The 11082-nt window shown below is 50.3% G+C and overlaps 1 pseudogene across 1 annotated transcript; it reads left to right on the top strand.

Moving 5' to 3' along the window:
* The first annotated feature begins 1017 nt into the window (after positions 1-1017).
* LOC144676161 (beta-1,3-galactosyltransferase 9 pseudogene) lies at positions 1018-5864 on the top strand (annotated as a pseudogene). Its single transcript, XR_013575260.1, has 2 exons — positions 1018-1077; positions 4687-5864. The product of XR_013575260.1 is annotated as a beta-1,3-galactosyltransferase 9 pseudogene (transcript).
* Positions 5865-11082: the final 5218 nt, after the last annotated feature.

The raw sequence follows: 11082 nt of genomic DNA, 5'->3' as shown, positions 1-11082 counted from the left end.
CTGTGGGGACGGTGAGTGTCCTGTGGGGACGGTGAGTGTCCTGTGGGGATGGAGAGTGTCCTGTGGGGACGGTGAGTGTCCTGTGGGGATGGTGAGTGCCCTGTTGGGATGGAGAGTGTCCTGTGGGGATGGAGAGTGTCCTGTGGGGATGGAGAGTGTCCTGTGGGGACGGTGGGTGTCCTGTGGAGACGGAGAGTGTCCTGTGGGGACGGTGAGTGTCCTGTGGGGACGGTGAGTGTCCTGTGGGGATGGAGAGTGTCCTGTGGGGACGGTGAGTGTCCTGTGGGGATGGTGAGTGCCCTGTGGGGATGGTGGGTGTCCTGCGGGGATGGGCTGAGGTGCTGGTTCCCGGCCTTTGGCCCCTCACCCCCAATCCAGCCTCCAGCGCAGACACACCAACACTGGCTGGTCTCTGAAGCCCTCAGTCGGTCAGTGGGCAGCTCCAATATTGCCCGGGCAGCCAGAAGGGGCAAACCTGAGGGTGATTAGGGATGGGTAATAAATGCTGCCTGTGCTAGGGAGGGCCCAGGTCCCACAGCTGAATAAAGAGAGTGAACCTGGGGGTGGGGGGAGGGAGGATAAGGAGGTTTATAAACACATTTCCTGTGTAGCAGTTTAGCTGGTTTTGGTGAGGAGCCTGGGGGCTGGTTATGGGGCTGAAATTAACAATAGGAGGTTTATAAACCGACTGTCAAACCAGATTGAACAACAACCAGGAGTGGGTGATTTTATTGTGGGGAAAGCTCCTGGTTTTTGCTGAGCTGCTGGGTCTAAGGTAGGAGAGGGATTTATGCAGGAAGGAGGCGAGGAGAGAGAGAGAGGGGGAGGAGACATTGTCTGGATCTTCCTTGCTGGAGGAGAGGAGACAGCAGAGCAGAGCTGGTCTGACACTGCTGCACCCAGCACACAGGCAGAGCAGAGCAGACAGTCCGCGATCCTCTCTCCGATGGACAGACCCCTGCAGACAGAGCGGCCTCACTCCGACAGGGAGCAGAGGATTCCCAGTATAACCCAGTGACCGGCTGTCAGGAGGAAGGAAAGGTTCTGTCTGGTCTACTCGGTTATCTGACAGTGTCTGTCTGTCTGTCTCTCTCTCTCTGTCTGTCTGTCTGACTGACTGAATGTGGCTCTGTGTGCGCGTCTTTCTATTTTTATGTGTGTGTCTCTCTGTCTATCGATCGAGTGTGTGTATGTGTATGTTTGTCTATCTTGGGGTGTGTGTGTGTGTCGATCTTGGGGGTGTGTGCGTGAGTGTGAGAGTCAATCATGGGTGTGTGTGTGTGTGTGTGTGTCTATCTTGGGTGTGTGTGTGTGTGTGAGTGTCTATCTTGGGTGTGTGTGTGTGTGTGAGTGTCTATCTTGGGGTGTGTGTGTGTGTGTCTATCTTGGGTGTGTGTGTGTGTGTGTGTGTCTATCTTGGGTGTGTGTGTGTGTGTGTGTGAGTGTCTATCTTGGGGGGGTGTGTGTGTGTGTCTATCTTGGGTGTGTGTGTGTGTGTGTCTATCTTGGGTGTGTGTGTGTGTGTCTAGGGTGTGTGTGTGTGTGTCTAGCTTGAGGTGTGTGTGTGTGTCTATCTTGGGTGTGTGTGTGTGTGTCTAGCTTGAGGTGTGTGTGTGAGTGTCTATCTTGGGCGTGTGTGTTTGTGTGTGAGTGTCTATCTTGGGGGGGCGTGTGTGTATGTGTGAGTGTCTATCTTGGGGGGTGTGTGTGTGTGTGTGTGTGAGTGACTATCTTGAGGTGTGTGTGTGTGTGTGTATCTATCTTGGGGGGTTGTGTGTGTGTGTGTGTCTATCTTGGGTGTGTGTGTGTGTGTGTGTGAGTGTCTATCTTGGGGGTGTGTGTGTGTGTGTGAGTGTCTATCTTGGGGGTGTGTGTGTGTGAGTGTCTATCTTGGGGGTGTGTGTGTGTGTGTGTGTGTGTGAGTGTCTATCTTGGGTGTGTGTGTGTGAGTGTCTATCTTGGGGGGGGGTGCGTGTGTGTGTGAGTGTCTATCTTGGGGGTGTGTGTGTTTGAGTGTCTATCTTGGGGGGGTATGTGTGTGTGTGTGAGTGTCTATCTTGGGGGGGGGGTGTGTGTGTGTGTGAGTGTCTATCCTGGGGTCTGTGTGTGTGTGTGTGTCTATCTTGGGGGTGTGTGTTTGTGAGTGTCTATCCTGGGGTCTGTGTGTGTGTGTGAGTGTCTATCTTGGGGTGTGTGTGTGTGTGTGTGTGTGTGTGAGTGTCTATCTTGGGGGGGTGTGCGTGTGTGAGTGTCTATCTTGGGGGTGTGTGTGTGTGTGAGTGTCTATCTTGGGGGTGTGTGTGTCTAGGGGGGTGTGTGTGTGTGTGTGTGTGTGTGAGTGTCTATCTTGGGGGGGTGTGTGTGTGTGTGTGTGTGTGTGAATGTCTATCTTAGGGGTGTGTGTGTGTGTGTGAGTGTCTATCTTGGGGGGGTGTGTGTGTGTGTGTGTGTGACTATCTTGGGGGTGTGTGTGTGTGTGAGTGTCTATCCTGGGCGTGTGTGTGTCTAGGGGGGGTGTGTGTGTGTGTGTGTGTGAGTGTCTATCTTGGGGGTGTGTGTGTGTGTGAGTGTCTATCCTGGGCGTGTGTGTGTGAGTGTCTATCCTGGGGTCTGTGTGTGTGTGTGTGTGTGTGTGTCTATCCTGGGCGCGTGTGTGTGAGTGTCTATCCTGGTCTGTGTGTGTCTATATCTGTCTCTCTCTCCCTCTTACCTTGACTGTTTTAACACTTTACCTTTGGTCCAGTGCCTCCTGTGACTGGGGGCAATCTGATAGCGTGTATATATAGATATATGTTTTTCCGGTTTACAGAGATGCCAGTTACTGTGGGTTTTTAGATGCAGCAATGTCAGTAGGTCAATTGGCTGTGGTTATTTGGCTAAGTTCAGAGACCCTGGCTATCTGTCATTCCCTTTATTCTGTCAGGGGATCGGGGAGTCACTGGCAGGGTCAGCATTTGTTACCCATCCCTAATTGCCCTTGAACTGAGTGACTTGCTCGGCCATTTCAGGGGGCAGTTAAGTGTCAAACACATCGCTGTGGGTCTGGAGTCACATGTAGGCCAGACCGGGTAAGGAGGGCAGATTTCCCTCCCTAAAGGGGCATTAGTGACCCAGATCGGTTTTTACAGCCCACCCAGTCACCCAGTCACTCCCCAAACCCTTTAATATCCCACCCAGTCTGATCCCACTCACTCCCCAAACCCTTTAATATCCCACCCAGTCTGATCCCACTCACTCCCCAAACCCTTTAATATCCCACCCAGTCTGATCCCACTCACTCCCCGAACCCTTTAATATCCCACCCAGTCTAATCCCACTCACTCCCCAAACCCTTTAATATCCCACCCAGTCTGATCCCACTCACTCCCCAAACCCTTTAATATCCCACCCAGTCTGATCCCACTCACTCCCCAAACCCTTTAATATCCCACCCAGTCTGATCCCACTCACTCCCCAAACCCTTTAATATCCCACCCAGTCTGATCCCACTCACTCCCCGAACCCTTTAATATCCCACCCAGTCTAATCCCACTCACTCCCCAAACCCTTTAATATCCCACCCAGTCTAATCCCACTCACTCCCCAAACCCTTTAATATCCCACCCAGTCTGATCCCCCTCCTGTGATTATTCCCCTTTTAGGGGGAGGGAGCGGGGCAGTGGGGTTAGTTTGGGGATTGATACAGGGCTATGGGGAGAGAGCGGTGCAGTGGGATTAGTTTGGGGATTGATACAGGGTATGGGGAGAGAGCGGGGCAGTGTGATTAGTTTGAGATTGATACAGGGCTATGGGGAGAGAGCGGGGCAGTGGGATTAGTTTGGGATTGATACAGGGCTATGTGGAGAGAGTGGGGAGTGGAATTAGTTTGGGATTGATACAGGGTATGGGGAGAGTGGGGCAGTGGGATTTGTTTGGGGATAGATACAGGGCTATGGGGAGAGAGTGGGGCAGTGGGATTAGTTTGGGATTGATACAGGGCTATGGGGAGAGAGTGGGGCAGTGGGATTAGTTTGGGGATTGATACAGGGCTATGGGGAGAGAGCGGGGCAGTGGGATTAGTTTGGGATTGATACAGGGCTATGGGGAGAGAGCGGGGTAGTGGGATTAGTTTGGGGGTTGATACAGGGCTATGGGGAGAGAGTGGGGTAGTGGGATTAGTTTGGGATTGATACAGGGTTATGGGGCGAGAGCGGGGCAGTGGGATTAGTTTGGGGATTGATACAGGGCTATGGGGAGAGAGTGGGGCAGTGGGATTAGTTTGGGATTGATACAGGGCTATGGGGAGAGAGTGGGGCAGTGGGATTAGTTTGGGGATTGATACAGGGCTATGGGGAGAGAGCGGGCAGTGAGATTAGTTTGGGATTGATACAGGGCTATGGGGAGAGAGCGGGGTAGTGGGATTAGTTTGGGGGTTGATACAGGGCTATGGGGAGAGAGCGGGGCAGTGGGATTAGTTTGGGATTGATCCAGGGTGATGGTGCATATTGACGTGGTGCGGTTTGGAGTAAATGGTTGGATAAATGCGGGCTGTGGATTTGACGTTGGGATATTCTCAGTGCTAACACGAGGATGGTTGTGAGTTCCACTGGGGTTTCTGGAGGTTGTTGCTGTAATTTGAGGTCAGGGGGTTGAGGGCTGTTTTCTGTATTTGGTGTGTCTGATTTGTGTGTTTTCTTTTGTGTGCAGGCGATGCTTAGTCTCTCCTGGAGATGGATAACACAGCTGCTGGTGCAACTTTGCTGTTGTCTATTGCCTGTCCGCTGCCCCCATGTTGTGCCCCACCACCTGGTGAAGTCCAGGGTGTCCCGTCTCCTGGCCGCGTTGCTGCTGGCGGCTGCCTCTGCCCTGCTGGTGACTGTCTTCTCAGTTGGCTCCATCGAGGAATGGCTCCTGAGCCCTCTGCCCGGCTCCCTCTCGGACCAGAGGGTCTCTCGGATGCGGGAAAAGGCTGCTCTCTTCGACGCCGGTTCCCTCAAGCCAGAGGCCTCCAAGTTCTACCGGGTGGCCAACTCCAGGTTCTGCGCCGGCTCTGACATCTTCCTGGTGAGCTTTGTGATTAGCAAGCCAGCGCACCTCCAGAACCGGGAAGCTATCAGGAGGAGCTGGGGCTCCGTGCGGGAGGTCCGGGGCCGGCCAGTGAGGACCCTCTTTGCCCTGGGAACGCCCGAGTCCTCGAAGGAGCAGGAGGTTATTGACTGGGAATCCAGGAGCTACCAGGATGTGGTGCAAGGCCGCTTTGTGGACACCTACCTCAACCTGACGTTTAAGACCATCATGGTGATGCGCTGGTTCGCCACTTACTGTCCCACAGCCCAGTACCTCCTGAAGGTCGATGACGACGTCTTCCTGAACTATGAGAACCTGGTCGAGCTCCTGATGGGACTGGGCAATGGGCTGACCGATCTGTATCTGGGGAGAGTCCACACGAATGTTCGGGCAGTCCGTAACGTCAGCAGCCTCTACTATGTGTCGGAGGAAGTGTACCCGGCAGACACCTACCCAAACTACTGCAGTGGCACCTCCTACGTGCTGTCCGGAGACATGGCACACAAGGTCTACGTGGCTGCCCTCTCTGTGCCGCTGCTGAGCATTGAGGACGTCTTTGTTGGGATCTGTGCCAAGCGGATGGGCGTGCTGCCCACCCACACATCCAAGATGTCGGGTGGTCTTCGCTTCCACTTCAGCCAGTGCTGCTACAAGTCCATAATCGCCTCCCATCACGTGTCCGCGGGGGAGTTTCTGCCGATGTGGCGCTTGGTGAATGACGGCCGAGACTGTTCGCTGGTCTCCAAGTACATGGCCCTGTTCGTCTGCAAGCTGCAGAACCTGCTGGACCAGATTCGTGCTGCCTGACCCTGGGCCTCAGGACCTGGAGCCGCCCACAGGGGCTGGATTCAGGTTGATTGGGTCCAGGGAAGTTCTGGAGACTCCAGACCAGTGTGGCGGAGACTCCCGCTTCACAGGGGCTGAGGCAGATCGAGAGAGAAGGCCCAGATGTTTGATCAGCCTCCACCTCAATGTCAATCCTGTGTTTTGGGACATTTGGTGAACGCAGAAACAGTTTTGCTCCACCATCTACAACATGGGGATGAATAGCCACTTTACTTTCTCTTTTGGCTCAGTGCCAGGTGTCTCTGGGATGCCCGGAGAGGTCCCTGCATCCCTGGGGATCTTTGGAAGTGGTGAGGTTGGTGGTGGGGGGGGGTGCCTGAGTTTCACATCCCATTTGGAGGGAAGACCTCTGACAGTGCAGCACTCCTTCCCACTACAGACCACATCCAGCCTGGACAAGCCTCGTGTTCGACTCAACACCCACATTGAGGAAAATCCAGGACTTTGCTGACTTGTTCCCTGTGGAACTGGGTGGATCACGGTGAGGAGGGGAGTAAGAGCCCATGGGATCCAAGGGAAAGTGACACGTTGGATCCAAAATTGGCTGAGAGGCAGGAAGCAGGGGGTGATGGTAGAGGGATGTTGTGAAGTCTGTTTCCAGTGGGGTTCCGCAGGGCTCGGTGCTGGGGCCCTTGCTGTTTATGGTGTATATAAATGATTTGGGCTTAAATGTAGGGGGTGTGATCAAGAAGTTCACGGATGACAGGGAGATTAGTCGGGTGGTAAATAGTGAGGAGGATAGTAAACTGCAGGAGGATATCAATGGACTGGTCAGGTGGGCAGAGCAGTGACAAATGGAATTCAACCCAGAAAACTGAGGTAATGCACTTGGGGAGGGTTAACAAGGCAAGGGATTACACTGTGAATGGTAGGACCCTGGAAAGTACTGAAGATCAGAGGGAACTTGGTGTGCATATCCACAGATCCCTGAAGGTAGCAGGACAGGTAGATAAGATGGTTAAGAAGGCATATGGGATACTTGCCTTTATTAGCCGAGGCATAGAATACAAGAGCAGGGAGGTTATGCTGGAACTGTATAAAACGCTGGATAGGCCACAACTGGAGTACTGTGTGCAGTTCTGGTCATCACATTATAGGAAGGATGTGATTGCACTGGAGAGGGTGCAGAGGAGATTCACCAGGATGCTGCCTGGGATGGAGGGTCTGAGCTATGAGGAAAGATTGGATAGGCTGGGGTTGTTTCCCTTGGAGCAGTGAAGGTTGAGAGGGAGCCTGATTGAGGTGTATACGACTATGAGGGACATAGATAGGGAGGATAGGAAGGCACTTTTTCCATTAGTAGAGGGGTCAATAACCAGGGGGTGTAGATTTAAGGTAAGAGGTAGAAGGCTAAGAGGGGAGTTGAGGAGAAGTTCTTTCACCCAGAGGGTGGTGGGAGTCTGGGACTCACTGCCTGAAAGGGTGGTTGAGTCAGAAACTCTTGTGACATTTAAGAAGTATTTAGATATTCACTTGCGTTACCATAGCCTCCAGGGCTATGGGCCAAGCGCTGGAAAATGGGGTTAATGTAGTCAGATCTTTGTTGATTGGCACAGACATGATGGGCCGAATGGCCTCCTCCTGTGCTGTAAAGGGCTGAGTCTATGAGTCTGAGGTCAAGCTCATCTCGGGGTCAAATGTGACCCCATGTTGTGAACAGACTGGCTGAATCTCAAACTGTTGCCAGGGACAGGACTGGAGTCGGTACCGAGGGAACAGATTTTGCAGCAAGAACTGGAAACATTGGCTGCCGTCTCCACAATATGAACTGGAGGAAATTTCTGCTCAGCCAGGACTGGGTGTTGGATAAGCAGTCTGATCATTCAGAGACAGTGGAGGAGTCGAGCCAGGAGGTGCTGAGGTAGAGCTGGGTGTCCTCAGTGTACGTGTGAAAACTAACACGGTGCTTTTGGATGATGTTACCGAGGGGCAGCATGTAGATGAGAAATAGGAGGGGGGTGGCCAAGGATAGATCCTTGGGGGGACACCAGAGGTAACAGTGTGGGAGCAGGAAGAGAAGCCATTGCCGGTGATTCTCTGGCTGCGATTAGATCGATAAGAACGGGACCAGGAGAGAGCAGTCCCACCCAGCTGGGCGACAGTGGAGAGGGGCTGGAGGAGGATGGTGTGGTCAAACCCTGTCCAAATGTTGCAGACAGGCCGAGGAGGACGGGGAGGGAAAGTTTACCTGCGTCACAGTCACACAGGATGTTAGACATTCTGTTACTTTTATGTTTCTTATTATCAATTTTCTGTCTACATTCACCCATGTGAAACCACCCATGTAAACGTCACGCTGCAGTTACACCAACGTCCCAGTGGTGGCGTTACAAATGTACACAGGCAACGGTAAAAACTGATAGTGTGTGCAGAGATACGAGACGCTTAAGATATTGTCAAAAGAAATGAAAATTCAAAATTGCTGCAAACATGAATGTTTATTTCCAAAAGAAATGAAATAAAATCGCCAGTTGTTACATTCTCCATTTTTATTGTTAATCCTGTTGAATTTAAATGCTCAGCATCCACTACGCCAGCATTGCTGGGGACTCGATGGTCTTCATAATGCTGTCATCTGGAAAGTAACCTGTCATGAAAGTGATCAGCACTGAATAATTTAAACAGAAATGTTGTTCCAGTAACCAGGAATGCTACACCATTGACCTGGAATTTGCTCTGTCCTCGGAGCGATTGCTAGATGTTTGCCTGTGGCTCGTCATGAGGCTTGATGCATGAAAGGGGATGTTTGATTAGTGCATGAGGGAGAAAGGGATTGAAGATGGAAAGAGATGGGATGAAGCTCATGTGAAACGAACACAGGCATGGCCCTGCCAGTCAACAGTTAAACCTGGGCTACTGTTCCCCCTTAGGAATATCTCCAGAGACAGGGACCCATAGAGTTTGTGGTTAGAAATTGTTTGAATGAGTGCCTTTGTACACTTTGGCTTGTCGTTCTCATGTGACCTCCTTTTTTTGTGTCTCCTTCCTGCATTTATTTACTTATTTTGCTTCCCATGTGCACACATTGTGCCTGTTTCAGCTAAACAAAATAAGTGACAGCCATTCGCTGGTTCACCACCGCCACCCACCCACCCCCCCTCCCCAGGGCAATCGGAGTCAAGCTGCCGGTTTTAAATTTCAAACAATGTTTGGCAGTTAACTGTCAGTCACTATCCACTGGTGCATTCTCCATGGCATTGCCTCTACCAATCAAGAGTCCGGCTGCCAACCAATCAGCGCTCTCTTCTCATACAGTATAAATACGTTTTTTCCCCCGACATTGGTATTTTCTTGCGTGTTTTCCTGATGAGTGCAATGCTCAAGTTCTTCTAGATATAGACAGATGAGTAGGCAACAAGATGGCAAATGGGTTATAACGTTATTCACTTTGGTCGAAATAATAGAAAAGCTGAATATTTGTTAAAAGGTTTGATGTCCAAAGAGACTTGGGTATGCTTGTACAAGGAACACAATGTTAACAAGCAGGTACAGGAATTAGGAAGGCCAATGGCATACTGGCCTTCATCACAAGGAGATCGCAGTACAAGAATAAAGAAATCTCGCTCCAGTTGTACAGGGTTTTGGGGAGACCACATCTGGAGTAGCGTGTGCAGTTCTGGTCTCCACATTTAAGAAAGGATAGACTTACACTGGGGTCGGTACAGTGAAGATTCACTAGATTGGTCCCTGGGATGAGGGGGTTGTCTGATGATGAGAGGCTGAGTAAATTGGGTTTATAATCTCTGGAGTTTAGAAGAATGAGAGACGATCTCATTGAAACACACAAGATTCTGAAGGGGTTTGACGGGGTGGACGCTGAGAGATTGTTTCACCTGGTCGGGAAATCTAAAACACGGGGGCTCGGTCTCAGGATAAGAGGCCGATTATTTAGGACTGAGATGAGGAGAAATTTCTTCACTCAAAGGGTTTGTGAATCTTTGGAACTCTCCACCCCAGAGGGTTGTGGACGCTCCGCTGTTGAATATATTTAAGGCCGGGATAGACAGATTTTTGGCCTCTCAGAGAATTAAGGGATAAGGGGAGTGGTCAGGAAAATGGAGTTGAGGCCCAAGATCAGACATGATCGTATTGAATGGTGAAGCAGGCTCGATGGGCCAAATGGTCTACTCCCTGCTCCTACTCGCGTTGTGCTCTTATGTACTGCTCTGGAAGAGCATCATGTCATGAAGCTATTAATGTATATAATATTTTGGAAAATATTTTTCTTTTAAAATAAAGATTTAGTCTGTGGGTGTGTCTTAATTGGATTAAAGCCAGCTAGTCTGGGTGCTTTGATGTGTACTAGTTTGAGATGTAAGACAGAGAGGTGCATTTGCATTTTTTGAATAGAGCATTCAAGAAGTGGGGTGAAAACTTGACGCCAATCTATTCTGGGTAATGATACAGCTCGATCACAAATGTGGGTCAAAACCAGAAACAGAAATACCTGGAAAAACTCAGTAGGTCTGGCAGCATCGGAAATATAATAATGGAAATAGGTGGGAAAAGAAAAATCTATATAAATTATTGTATAAAACAAAAACAATAATTTATATATTTTTCTTTTCCCACCTATTTCTTATTATTTTTAAATGTATTTCCACCCATTGTTTATCTCTACCTTTTATGCCCTTTTAGTATTATTTCCCCCCACCCCACCCCCACTAGAGCTATCTGCACCTTGCTTGTCCTGCTCTCTACTCTTAATTAGCACATTCCTTTAGATAATATCACCACCTTCAACACCTCTTTATACATAATATAAAAACAAAAAACTGCGGATGCTGGAAATCCAAAACAGAAACAGAAACGCCTAGAAAAACTCAGCAGGTCTGGCAGCATCGGCGAAGAGTACAGTTGACGTTTCGAGTCCTCATGACCCTTCAACACCTCTTTGTCCTTTTGTCTGTGACATCTTTTGGTTATCTCCACCTATTACTGACTACTTATCCTAACAACCCCCCCAAACCAGCTTATATTTCACCCCTTTCCTATTTTTACTGAGTTCTGTTGAAGGGTCATGAGGACTTGAAACGTTAACTGTGTTCCTCTCCACAGATACTGCCAGACCTGCTGAGTTTTTCCAGGTATTTCTGTTTCTGTTTTGGATTTCCAGCATCCGTAGTTTTTTGCTTTTCTCACAAATGTGGGTGATGCCTGTGGTAGTTGAGCAGCCTGTAGAAGTGTTTT

The sequence above is a fragment of the Cetorhinus maximus genome, unplaced genomic scaffold (genome assembly GCF_964194155.1).
Source record: "Cetorhinus maximus unplaced genomic scaffold, sCetMax3.hap1.1 HAP1_SCAFFOLD_1393, whole genome shotgun sequence".
NCBI lineage: Eukaryota > Metazoa > Chordata > Chondrichthyes > Lamniformes > Cetorhinidae > Cetorhinus > Cetorhinus maximus.
This window is presented reverse-complemented; position numbering and strand designations above follow the sequence as displayed.